This window comes from Delphinapterus leucas, chromosome 14, assembly GCF_059928025.1.
Source record: "Delphinapterus leucas isolate spDelLeu-1000000601 "Yukka" chromosome 14, BTC_Dleu_Yukka2, whole genome shotgun sequence".
Taxonomy (NCBI): Eukaryota; Metazoa; Chordata; class Mammalia; order Artiodactyla; family Monodontidae; genus Delphinapterus; species Delphinapterus leucas.
Genome location: NC_143142.1, coordinates 38,784,813 through 38,798,782, shown reverse-complemented (window position 1 = coordinate 38,798,782; position 13,970 = coordinate 38,784,813).

Sequence of the window (13,970 nt, the reverse complement as noted above, 5' to 3'; positions counted from 1 at the left end):
TTATCAACCCACTTTTTGGCAGACAGAAATTGGGGGAAATCCTTAATAGTGGCAGGGGTCAGAGAGAGGTTAATGAATAGGTTTGGGGAAGTAGGGAATCTTTCAAGCCACTAAAACCACCTCTTACCTGGAGAATGTCAAAAGAGGTGATAATTTGACATATTTAAATGTAAATGTCTGGTGGATTCAGACATCTGGCTGTGGGTTAAGTTAGCCACAGGTAACTGAAAACTGCCCCTCTGCCTCACAAGGGGTTCAAAACTACTGGTAATGCTCTATTTCTTAAGCTGGGTGGTGGGTACCTGGGTATCTCATTATTTTTATAATTATTCTTTAAGTAGATTATATGCAACATATATGCTCTTTTGATTGTATATTTCATTAAAGTAAAAAATTTCATCTGAACAGTCTTCTCTGTTTCCATTGTCCTCTCTACCTGAAGTTAGCTGAATGCCAATTACTAGACCAGATTTGAGAGAGTATCTTTTCCGTGTCTTTAGGTCTCTCCCTCTGTACTTCTTTCCTTTGTTTGGCTTCCTGTTTCCTGACCCTGCTGGAATGTGAGCAGTGAACCTTCAAGAATTTGTGAACAGGACTTGGGCCAGTCCCAGCCTTTGTGTGTTCAGGACAGAGGCTGGGCCACCGGGACCCCTGCCCTCCATGCCCAAAGGGAGAGACAGACCAGGTGAGCAGAACGGAGGACGCCCTCCTGGGGACCCGCCTACCGTGGCCTCCACCCAGGTGAGAGTCAAGAAGCTGTCGGACAAGTGACGAACTACATGGGGGGTAACATGGGGCAAGGGCTCTACAGAAACACCCACTCAAGGCCTCTTTAGCACTCTTTTTCTCTCTTTTCTCACCATATAAATGCCAGCCATCCACTGTAGGGAAAGATCCAGAGTCTGGTGAAGGAGGAGCTTGCCTTTCCACTTCGGAAAAGAAGAGAAAGAACCCAAAACCCTTAGCCCTTGGTTACAATCAGCTCTGTTGGAAACGTCTTCATTTACTCCACGTAAAATTGGACTTGAGACTGGTGTTGGTTAGTAACCAACCTGAAGAAGATGTGCATCTAAGGGTACACGTGACACCAAGTCCCTACTGCAGCTATCTGTGGAGTGTCCGTTACAATCACATTTAATGAGGTGATTTTTGTTTTGGTTTTTTTTTTTTTTTTTGTCCTGCCGCGCGGCTTGTGGGATCTTAGTTCCCCAACCAGGGATCGAACCCAGGCCTCCTACAGTGGAAGCACGGGGTCCTAACCACAAGACCGTCAGGGAAGTCCCCATTACAATTACATGTAGGATGCAGTGATGGGACCCCCAGCCACAATCAAAGGAAAGAATAACTGAGAACCTATCTTCTCTGACGAGCAGAAAGGTTGAAAGAAAGTGATTAATGGTAACTAACAATAATTTAGGACTTGAATGAAACCAGGTGGAGAGAGAGAGTGAGCCCATCCTGGTCCAGCACAAATGATGCTGTAAAAAGGGTTGTAAGGGGGCTTCCCTGGCGGCGCAGTGGTTGAGAGTCCGCCTGCCGATGCGGGGGACACGGGTTCGTGTCCCGGTCCGGGAAGATCCCATCATGCCGCGGAGCGGCTGGGCCCGTGAGCCATGGCCGCTGAGCCTGCGCGTCCGGAGCCTGTGCTCCACAACGGGAGAGGCCACAACAGTGAGAGGTCCACGTACCGAGGAAAAAAAAAAAAAAAAAAGGTTGTAAGCCCTTGTGCTCAGTCTGCCAGAGGGCAGTGTGGGCTGGCCTCAGTGCCCCAGCACCGTGGCACTTTCCAGGCAAGTCGGGGCTTTTCTCCAGTACCCATAGAGTCCTGTTTCTAGTTAGTTAGTTAGAACACTATTTACCATTATTTCTTTCACTGATGGTATTCTAAGTCTTTTGATGTAAAGTTGTATTTTTTTTTTTTTGCCAGTGATTAGTTTTGTTTTCTTTTTAACTTTTTAGTTTATATTGGAGTATAGCCGATTAACAATGTTGTGATAATTTCAGGTGCACAGCAAAGGGATTCAGCCGTACATATACATGTATCCATTCTCCCCCATAAAGTTGTATTTTAAGTAATTTTTTTTCAATATACGAACCTTTCGAGGCCTTGGGGAGAGAGTGACAGTGATTAAAAGCCAGGATTAACTAACTCAAAGATGTTGACTCCAACCCTGGGATGGCAATCTCCACTCTGATGCCTCCCAAAATTGTTCTCAACTGAAGGTTCTATTTTTAATTACTTACGTTGATAAGGTACTTGAGAAAGAAAACAGTATTTCTTGTAATGATTCATCACTTCTTCCTAGAATGGAAGAACGGCCAGTTCCTAGAAGACAGACCGTCTGTTGTAAAAGTAAAGCAACATGACTTAACCCTCCTTTTTCACATTTGACAAGCGCAGAAGGTGACCACATCCTGATGTGGGGTTCTTTTTTTTTTTTAAGAGAAGGCAGACATTGACATCTCGGAATGAGCATCTTGCCTCAGACCTACTAGTGGCACTGCAGGGTTCCAGAACATCAGAAAAAATCCAAGGGAAGAGAAAGGAACGCACTTTTATTTCAAGTTTACTCTGTGCCAAGTGTTATGCTTGGCAGTTCACACACAGCATTTCATTTAATTTCATGACAACCCTGTCGTGACATCCCATTACTCCCATTTTATAGGTGAGTAAACTGAGGCTCAGGGAAGTTAAATTCTATGACCAAGTTCACACAGGTGGTAAGTGGAAAAGCTTAGGTTTAAGTCCAGTTCAGTCTTCTTCCAAAGCCTTGGTTCTTTCCAATATACTTTACATATTGCTAAACTTCAAGAAAATGAATGCAAAGGGTGTGTCTACCTATAATTACCCTGGAGTCTACCTATCCCTTACCCTGGAGCTTCCACTATGAACATGTCTTTTTAATGAGACATACTTTTTAAAATATTTTTAATCGAAAAAATACCTATGGGGGCTTCCCTGGTGGTTCAGTGCTTAAGAATCCACCTGCCAATGCAGGGGACACAGGTTCGAGCCCTGGTCCAGGAAGATCCCACATGCCACGGAGCAACTAAGCCCGTGTGCCATAACTACTGAGCCTGCACTCTAGAGCCCGCGAGCCACAACTACCGAGCCCCTGTGCCACAACTACTGAAGTCCACGTACCTAGAGCCCGTGCTCCGCAACAAGAAAAGCCACTGCAACGAGAAGCTTGTGCACCGCAGCGAAGAGTAGCCTCCACTCGCCACAACTAGAGAAAGCCTGTGTACAGCAACGAAGACCTAATGCAGCCAAAATAAATACATAAAATAAGTAAATTTATTTTTAAAAATTGTCTTAAAAAAAGAAAACAAACTTATCGTTACCAAAGGGGAAAGGAGAGGGGAGAGATTAAGAGTTTGGGATTAACAGATACACACTACTATATATAAAATAGATAAACAAGGACCTACTGTATAGGACAGGGAATTGTATTCAGTATCTTTTTTTTAAATTGTCATTTATTTGCAAATAATATAATTGTCACCATAGAAAATACAAGACAACCTAAGGATCTTTTTTTTTTTTTTCTGGCTGTGTGGCATGTGGGATCTTAGTTCCCCGACCAGGGATCAAACCCATGCCCCCTGCATTGGAAGCACAACATCTTAACCACTGGACCGCCAGGGAAGTCCCTCAATATCTTGTAATAACCTATAGTGGAAAAGAATCTGAAAAAGTATATATATAGGTTATAAATATACGTATATATATGTATGTTTTATATATATATATATATAACTGAATCACTTTGCTGTACACCTGAAACTAATACAATACTGTAAATAGACTATACTTTAATAAAAAAAAAAAGAATGCAACATAGTAATCTTGCCTGAGTTTCTAGCAATAATTCAGACTCAAGGCTCCAACATCAACTCAACCTTCAGACTCGGCAGCCCCCAAAATAATCGAGTGAGCCAATTTTTTTTAAATAAATATCTTTAGATAAGAAGAAAGGAAAGAGAGAAAGAAAGAAAGAGATAGATATCCACACACAGAGAAAGAGACGCATATATATATAAACGTACACATATGGTTCTGTTTCTCTGGAGAATCCTGAAAGATGGAGAATGAATGAATGATGTTGTTCTAGGCTGCACACAGGAAGCAGAAAGCAATGAGTGTTTGTCCTGTGAAGGCACCACGCTAGCGCCATGCCTGGGGTTGCAAACGTTGCTCCTCCCCTCACAAAGCTAAAGTTGAGTGAGGCTTCAAGGCTGATGCCATCAGCCTTGCCATCAGGTGGTAACATTGCTCATCCTGAAGTAAGGATACTGAAGCCTGGAGTGGTTAAGTAACCAGGTCAAGCCACAGAGCTGGTATGTAGAGCCAGGATCTTAACCCAGGTTTTCACGGCTCCAAAGTCCACAGTGTCCCCATTTCATTAAGCCTCTGATTTATCTATAACATCATGAAAGTCAAAAGGGGAGGCTTCGGGAAGAACAGAGTGAGCCACAATGTCAAATGCTTGAAAGAGGTCAAGGAAGGAAGGCTGAACCGGGAGTAGCTCCTTCCACAGCCCCGATCCAAGATATAACCAGCAACCAAAGGCTTCCTACCGTCAGTTCCAAAATAAAAGAATCTCTCGCCCATTTGTAAATGAGGGGAGGCACCTTTGGGAATTTCTCTTAGAAGGACCCAACTGGAAAGTCCATCACTGAATCTAGTGGTATCAAAGAGTCAGAAATGTTCATTGTAGACTCAAGTCATTAACCAAATGTAAATGGAAGAATAGAATTTTTTTTTAAAAAAAAGGAAGTACTGGTAAAAGTACAAAGAATAATAAATGTGTAAGAAAGAGTAAATAGGATAAGAGTTATAGAGATGTTAAATATCGTGTAATCAAGCAGTGTGTTCCACAGGGACCAGTTAGTATTTGGCTTTATAAGTGATGGGAAATATACAGCAGGTACTCCCAGCATGATTTTCCATGAAAAAGATGCCTTTTGTTCTCAAAATACAGGGTGCTCTGAATTAAATAGAGTGGGTTTACAAAGTTCATTCAACTGGAGTCATCTCCCTCCCCCAGCCAGCCCAGCTACTGGTCATTGCCCAGCTGATTGGAGCCAGAGATCTCCCCTCTGCCAGATTCAACACGAGGGGAGAATGAAGAATGCAGTCTCTTATTTACAAGCTGTGAGGCCTGCAAAAACTTTGCAGAGTCTATCTCTCCATTTGGTGATAACTGATCTCCAGGGGCTCAGAAGGGGAAGCTGTTTGGGTTAGCAAGTGTAGGTGTTTGTCCCGATTTCCTGCTCTCACAATGCTTTCACTTATTCCAGCAGATGCAGCCTGATGATTCACTGGAGACCAATGGTCGTTTGTGCTGCTCCCTGGAGATAACTCAGAGCTGGTGTTTGGGGATGTACGCAATCTTTGAAAAACCAGACTGGCCCAAGTCTCAGTAGCTTGTTAATTCCTAAACTGATGAATGAAGCAATACTCAGAGTAGTAAGAAGTTGCCAGGCTCTGCCAAAGGCCAAGATTTTGCTCACAGTGGTTGGTTCTCAAGTTTCACTCAGTGATCTCTCAGCCTAGCCCAGAGCCAAGACCATTGAGCAATGACTCTGGAAACCCAGGTTCCATACTGATACACAGGACTTAACCTCTCAAGACTCAGTTTCCTCAGCAGGACCTCAGCAAGGTCCTTTCTATCTCTAAAGGTATACGAATCCATGATTTACTGTATTTCCTTAATCAGACAACGCCAAGAGCAGGGGTTTCCCACCAACATCCAATACACCGGCCGTGCAAGTAGAAACTGCATATTGCCCCAGAAAATGCAAGAGAATCAACTGAAAAAAAGATATCAAAATTCAGAATGATTCTGGGAAACAAGCTTAATATACTCAGCATGCCTAACAACCAATGAGAAGAGTTATACTAACATAAAAAGTGTAAAACACCTAGGAATAAACTTCCCTGGAAACATGCACAAGATCTACATGAGAAAAAGTTTAAAATGTTAATGAGGGACACAGAAAAATATTTAAACAAATGAAAACACACACTTCATCTTGGACAGGAAAACTTAACAAAATAAAGATATTAATTCTCCCTAAGTTAATTTAAAATTTTAATATTATCCTAATAAAAATACCAATGGGACATTTTTTTAACTGAACAATGGTTCTAAATTTTGTATGGAAAAATAAATAAACAAAAATAGTGATCAAACTCTTATTTTTAAAAAGATTAATAAGAAGGCGCTAGCCCTCTCAATACATTGCAAAGTATGATAGTCAAAGCAATTTGATATCAAAGCTTGAATAAACAGATTATTGATACAGAAGAGAAAAATCCAGAAATAAACCCAAATATATATAAAAATTTATGTTAAATATATATCCACATAAGAATTTATACAAGAATACATAGACATATGAGAATCTACATTTTTTTAATTCCCATTTTGAATTAGTGGGAGGTAAATAGATTATTCAGGAAATGACACTGGAACAATCAGGTTGCCATTTGGAAAAACATAAGGTTGAATATATGTATACTCTACATATTACAAACAACCAAAAACAAAAATTCCAGGTGAAAACAAAATGTAAACCTTGAAAGCAAAACCACAGAAGTCCTAGAAGAAAACATGGGATTTTTAAAAATAATCTTAACAGTGGAGAAGGTTTTCTCAAATATTATACAAAATTCCAAAATCATAAAAGAAGAGATCGATAAACTGAATTACCTTTAAAAAAAGAAAAGATCATCATGATTTTTTAAAAACATAAACAAAGTCAAATGAAAAACCAGGAATAAATATCTTTAAAGTATATTTCAGACAAAGGGCTAATTTCCTTCATGCAAAGAACTTCTCGAATCAATGAGATAAATAACCCAATAGAAAACGGAAGTAAAAATATGAACAGAAATGGGCAAAGAGTTCACATAAAAGGAACTACATATGGCTCTTATCATAAGAAAAGATGTTCAATCTCAGTCACAATAAGATAAATGCAAAACAATTCTCAGAGATACAGAATTGACAAAAACCAGAATGTTGGATAACAGGCTCATTTGACTAAGGAAAAAAAGGCACTCAAAATTGCCTGTGAGAGTGCAAATAGGAAAATCCTCTAAGAGCAATTTGACAATTTCTATCAAAATTTAGAAAGTAGAGATACCCCTTGACTCAATAATGCCACTTCTAGAAACTCATCTTATAGGTATATTTGTATATGAGTGAAATGACACAGATATGGGATAATAATTGCAGCATTGCTTGAATAGCAAAAGATTGGAAACAAATGTTCTTCAGTAGGGCACTGATTAAATAATGAACTACTCAGATATACTAAGTGAAAAAAGCAAAATGCAAAGCAATGTGTACTGTACACTACCACATGTGTTTAAAAAAATTGAATATTACTTACATATGCTTGTATATGCATGGATATAATCAATACAAAAACTAAGAAGTTTTATCTGGGACAGGAACTGAGTAGCTAGGAAACAGGCATGAGAAGGGCAATTGTTTTTCACTGTACTCGCATTTATAACTTTTAAATTTTGTACTATTCAAGAAATTTCAATTAACGCAAAGGCCCACAAACTGCAGATTCTTCAGCCTTGCACAGGACCTGCAGGATCAAATTCTCTGGGGAAGGAGCCAGGGGCTGCAATTCTAACAAGCACTGTGTGTGATTCTCATGCAGAGAAGTTTGAGAAGCCCCAACAGAGAGCATCATTGGTAATGCAACTGGTAATGCAACTTATCAAAATAATAATAGCAACAGTGATGTAAGCAGTAATGAACACGTATTTAAAAAGATAAAGCCTAAGACACCACTGCCAAAATCTTGCACAAGTTTTTCCTGAAAAAAAATGCTCTGGCACAGCCTAGCATAGAAAGAGTTTACACCACGACGAAGTATTCCTTGTTCTCGCTGGTGTTTGGCTTCAACCACTGTTAATCATTTCACTAGCTTTTTATACTTTGCAAAATGCTTTACCCTAATCCTTTGAAATAGGTAAGAGCATAACAAGCCTTACTTGAAGTTACAGGAAAAAGAGATAAGTGAAATGTTCGAAAACAGCACACCTCCAAATTCACTACTTTCCAGCTAACAACTACGAACCCAGCTTCCGTGTTCTAAAGAAACTTACGTCTAGAAGAAACGTATACATTTACTAGGTTTCTTCAATCTAGGCATGGCTTGTGTTACAAATCACAGTTGTGTATTTCTGAGATGCTAGGGGAGAGAGAAAGGGCATAGCCCCAAGTCTCAGACAGCTCTGGCTCCCCCTCTGTGTTCTTCAATTTATTCCCCTGTAAATCAAGGTGAAAAAACAATATGGTGGAGTGATTAAGAGCATGTGCTCTGGAGCTAGAATGCCTGGGCTCAAATCCCAGCTCTGCCACTGTGTAACCTTGAGCAAGTTACTTAATTTCTCTGTGCCTCCACAGACACATCTGTAAAATGGGGATGGTACCACCTCACTCACTTGGTATGGGGATTAGATAAATTAATACATGTGCAGCACTTTGTATAGAAACTGGCACATAGTAAGTGCTAGATAAATATTTGCTATTATTATTTCAGACCAGTCTTGGCGTACTAAAGGAAAAGAATTCAAAAATAACGGTAAACCCAGGGAAGGGGTGGAGAGACAGGGAGGAAAACTCTGTAATGGCTAAAGAGAAGACACAGAAGGCAAACAACAATGAAAAGTTGGTTGTTTCCAAGAAATAAAAAACCAACTACAAGATATTGAAGCAATGGGCCAAGCAAAGCAAAGCTGTTTTTTCCTAGTTCTGTGGACTGCTTGGCAGCCAGACGTTTCCATTTTCCTGTCTGGGTCTGTATCACTGTATAAGTTTTATGTCAGGAGCCCCAAACCAAGCAGGTTTGGCGTTGGGGGTGGCAGCACCTCTTACCAAGCCCCTGTGCTCATAAGTATGACCAGGACTGTCACCCTCACTGTCCCCTAAGGCAACAGAAGGGCTTTGCCTCCACAGAAAAACCCGAGGTGGTGAAGGGACTGGAAGAGCTCAAAGGGAATCCCAAACCCACCAGCTTCCTTGGTCATGGACTCAGGGAGCCCAGACCAGACCACAGACCCACCATCACTTCATTGCATACAATCTGCGCTTGGGACTCTGGGCAGCAAATGCAGATGGAAGGGACCCCTGAGACCACACTGCCTGATTTCTCCATTTTATGGTTGCTGTGGAGACTGAGGTGCAGAAAGAGGAAATGACCTGCCCCAAAGTTCAGTGATACCTAGATAATTACCTTACCACAGGGACCACTGATAACTGAAATAGAAGCCCTTCTACTAATTACGCATTATTTCATCTTTAATTGCCATATTTTAGCCATTCTTAAAACGTTCATTCTTTAAAAACAAGAAAAAGCCCACTACGTAAAATAAGTATCTCGTGAAAATAGTGACTTCAACTGTGGAACCATCTCTTCCCTGTAACAGCTGCTGGGCAGGAAAAACGGTGAAGTAGCAGCTGTCCCCCTAGTTCTCCAGGGCAGATTTGGGAGATGCTATACAGTGCTTGGAAGTGTTGTCCACTCTGACCTGAATCTCAGAGCTGCACCTCCATCAACCTAGTTTTCATTTCGAAGCTGTCTGGAACTACCAACCATAGTTTATTTATCCAAAGTTCCTATGAACTTACTTAGGCTCTTAGCCTAATATCTTAACCAACCGAAAACACCACATGATTCCTTTCCTCTGCAGGTCCTCACAGCCATCACTTTGTCCCTGACTCACCCTTCCTCAGAGGCCACCGCAGAGAGGTCTGCTCAGAACCAACCCCAGCTAAAGAGTCAGCCACACAGAATCCATCCTGGGGTCTCAACTGGACAGAGCTGCAGGTACCAAATTTTTGCCCATGGACTGTGTTTTGAAAGATCTGGCCTAGCAAATTTATTTATTTATTTATTTTTAACATCTTTATTGGAGTATAATTGCTTTACAATGGTGTGTTAGTTTCTGCTTTATAACAAAGTGAATCAGTTATACATATACATATGTTCCCATATCTCTTCCCTCCTGCGTCTCCCTCCCTCCCACCCTCCCTATCCCACCCCTCTAGGTGGTCACAAAGCACCGAGCTGATCTCCCTGTGCTATGCGGCTGCTTCCCACTAGCTATCTAGTTTACGCTTGGTAGTGTATATATGTCCATGCCACTCTCTCACTTTGTCACAGCTTACCCTTCCCCCTCCCCATATCCTCAAGTCCATGCTCTAGTAGGTCTGTGTCTTTATTCCCGTCTTACCCTTAGGTTCTTCATGACCTTTTTTTTTTTCCCTTAGATTCCATATATATGTGTTAGCATATGGTATTTGTTTTACTCTTTCTGACTTACTTCACTCTGTATGACAGACTCTAGGTCCATCCACCTCACTACAAATAACTCAATTTCATTTCTTTTTAGCAAATTTATTAATATTTGTTTCTCCTTTTAGATAATCAAACATATCTGACGGCCCATCAGAGCTTCCAAACAACAGAAGGTAACTCGTTTTGTCACCAAACTGACCTGCTATTTCAACCCAGAAACAAAACGCATTTTAATTAGCCTGAGCTGCCTTATTCTGAATAAATGTTTGATTCCCTGCTCTGCCCTCCCGCCCTCTCTCCATACACCTTTTCAGAGTCACGGGGATCCGAAGACCCCGTGGACAATGCCGGTATAGATACTGAAGCCACCACACTGCCTCGAACTGAAAGCAGCCTGGAATATGGCAGAGCCAAAGACTTGCTGTATTGCCCTCCCAGCAGCAAAATTTATCTACAATCTGAAATTACATCAAATTTCCAAGGACTGGCGAAAACATTTCCCATGAGCAAGAAGTTAATTTATTTGCAGGGGAAAATGAATGGTTCCTCTGCTTTCCTGACCCTCCCATAGGCACCGGGAAACAACATGAAGTGACCCTGAGGAGAGACCCCAGACAGAGCCCTCACTTATGTAAGATGACCTAAAATCAGCAAGGGCTGACAGAGGACATAAATTCTGCAACGCACAGTAATGGGTCTGGGGAGTCTTTAAGCCAAGATCCAGACTGGACCTCTATTTAAATGTACTCCCTAGGGCTTGCCTGGTGGCGCAGTGGTTGACAGTCCGCCTGCCGATGCAGGGGACACGGGTTCGTGCCCCGGTCCGGGAAGATCCCACGTGCCGCAGAGCGGCTGGGCCCGTGAGCCATGGCCGCTGAGCCTGCGCGTCCGGAGCCTGTGCTCCACAACGGGAGAGGCCACAACAGTGAGAGGCCCGCGTACTGCAAAAAAAAAAAAAAAAATGTACTCCCTAGTGAAAAATAACTTGTTCTTTTGTATGTTATACTTTGGGGGAGGAGTGCTGAAATTGTGTATTTGGAAAAAATTATCAAACTTATGCCTTATACAATTACAGGTAAACAAGTTATTGAAAAGGCCCAGGTTAGTGGAGTTCATTGTGTTAGGACAGGCCACAAGAAGCCCTCTCCCCCTCTTTCTGCCCCTTGTAATTTATTTCACAAATTCCTTCCACTTTGTGTTCAAAAAAAAAGAAGAAGAGGCACTTTAGAACCTAATGGCATCTTAGGATTAGAAGAAGCACTGTTTGCGACCATCCCCAGAAAACAAAAAAGATCCTTTGGAAGACCCAATAAGAAAAATTCATTTTCCAATCAAAACATATTAACTCTAACATCTCCCAACCCACCAGAAACCACTCAAAGTAATGAGAACCGTAAGAAGAGGAAGGGGGGGAAAAATGAGTCAGTCGGGGTAAGTTCCTTCTGCTGTTGACCATCCCTGTTCTGTTAAAACAATCTGCCAAACTCAGACTAATATCTCTGAAGCAACCATCTCTACCACCACCTGGGCTGGTGGGGATCCATCATTTCATTCTCCCCAGCTTTGTTCAAAAGTGCAGGTAAGCCAAGGGACATCAGACTCTCACAGGCCATAAACTTCAGATACTCCACATGGAGTAAGACATCCAAACACCCATGTGCTAAGAGCTCACGCCACCCTCCTTCAAAGTCAAGTTAACACTTAGCGCTGGCTATGTGCCAGGCACCATGCTAGGCACTTCACATGGATTATCTCACTTAATCTCATGAGTTATATGCCTTATTTTACAGATGAGGAAAATGAGAGCTGGGTAACTTGCCCAAGGTCACAGAGAGCACAGACTTGAAACCTCGTGGTCTGACTCCAGACCCTGCTTTCTTAACCACTGTCCCAGCCCACCATAGGGTGTCAGGGTACAAGCGAGCTTTACCAACTTCCCCAGACACACACGCGCACACACACACATCCCAGGCCTGAGTCTGGCTTCCAGCACCACCCCACCACAAAGGAAGACTTCCCTTCTCCTGATTCAGACTGGACGCCATAGACCGCTGTAATCAGTACATGAAAAATGAGCCACAGTTAGGAAGCCAAAATGAAATGCCATCATTTTGTGTTGTGAAACAGCCTCCCGATTTCCTGAAATCCATGCAGCAACATAGAAAAAACAAAGGGGCTGTTCAAATCATTTTATATCTTTGGCTGAATGTAAAGACTTTAACTTCAGATGAGCTTTGAGATATCACAGCACTTTGTAAAAGGGAGGAACTAGAAAGGAAATCATTCTGTTTCTGGGCCACAGAGTATTTTTCATTCAGAGGAAAAGAAACTCTGGCCTTTTTAAATGTTTTTAAGGATTGATCCTAAACAGAATGCTTATAATCACAGAAATGTCTTATAATTATAATACTGGGTCCTTTTCACTTATAAAGTTGTCCCCAATGCAAGTTGAAAGTTGATAACTTGACTCCATGTGCCAACTTCAAATGAACCAAGGTATAAAACAGCTCCAAAAGGACAATTCATTGAAAAGAAGGCCGTAAGGCAATTTGCAAACATCACATGTACTTGCTTTATATGAATAGCTATAGCCACATACAGTATCAAAATGAAACTATAAGGGAAGGAATTCACTGTACAGAAGACAAAACAATACCCTTTTTATTTTTAAAACTCTGGTGAAATAGGTTTCCATATGACATCCCATTTTTTAAAAAATTAACGTAAACCAACCTGCCTGTGGGTTAGTCACGCTACAGAGACCTCATCATAGTGTGTACAGATGCCTAGAGTATTTACAAATGTTATCTGTTAGGTAGTAAAGTTTTGTTGCCATTTTTCCAGCACATATTCCACAGTAAAATAAAGGGAAGATATTGGTGTTCTTGTACAAAAATTCTTAACAAATGGATAAGGCAATTTACCTGAGAGAAGATTTGTTCTTGAAATGTTTCTCTTTTCACAATTGGAAATATAGAAATGGGATGTAGTTGTAAAAGAAGCATAAGAATGTCTAAGTTTACATTTTTTCTTTTAAATTATTTAAGTACCATTAAGTTAAAATGTTTACATTCATTATAAAAAATGTTGTTAAATCTTATGCAAATGATTTAACACTGATTGCTGCAACGCAAATTGCACTTTTAAAAAAAATTATTGTATACATGGAAGAAAAATATCTTTTGTTTGCTACCCTGTTTACAAATTCAGACTGACTTCAGGTCAGTCACACAATATGAACTTTGAGAAACGTCAGTCACAGTGTATGTTACAGTTACGATGCAGTCCTGCAAACCGAGTGATATTTTTGACAGGAGACCTCAAGAACCGACTCAGCCTCCAGAGGCGTGTACCAAACGAATGGTCTTCTCCACGAACGCATGTGAAATCTGGGGGCGGAAAAGGTATGAAGAAATTCTGGAATAACCAAAACCGATTAGAAGATGCACAGGAATTGGGGCAATACACATAAAACTTTTGTTTAAAAATCTCTCTCAATATTCCTTAGCAGGCAAGGCCCCGGTTCCTAGTCCAGGTTTCTGGAAGTGGCACACTGGACATCAAATCCCCTGGCCGACCCCGGAAGCGGCCGTGGCCAGGGAGGCTGTGGGCTGCTCTGGCCCTTCTCCCGAGCCGGT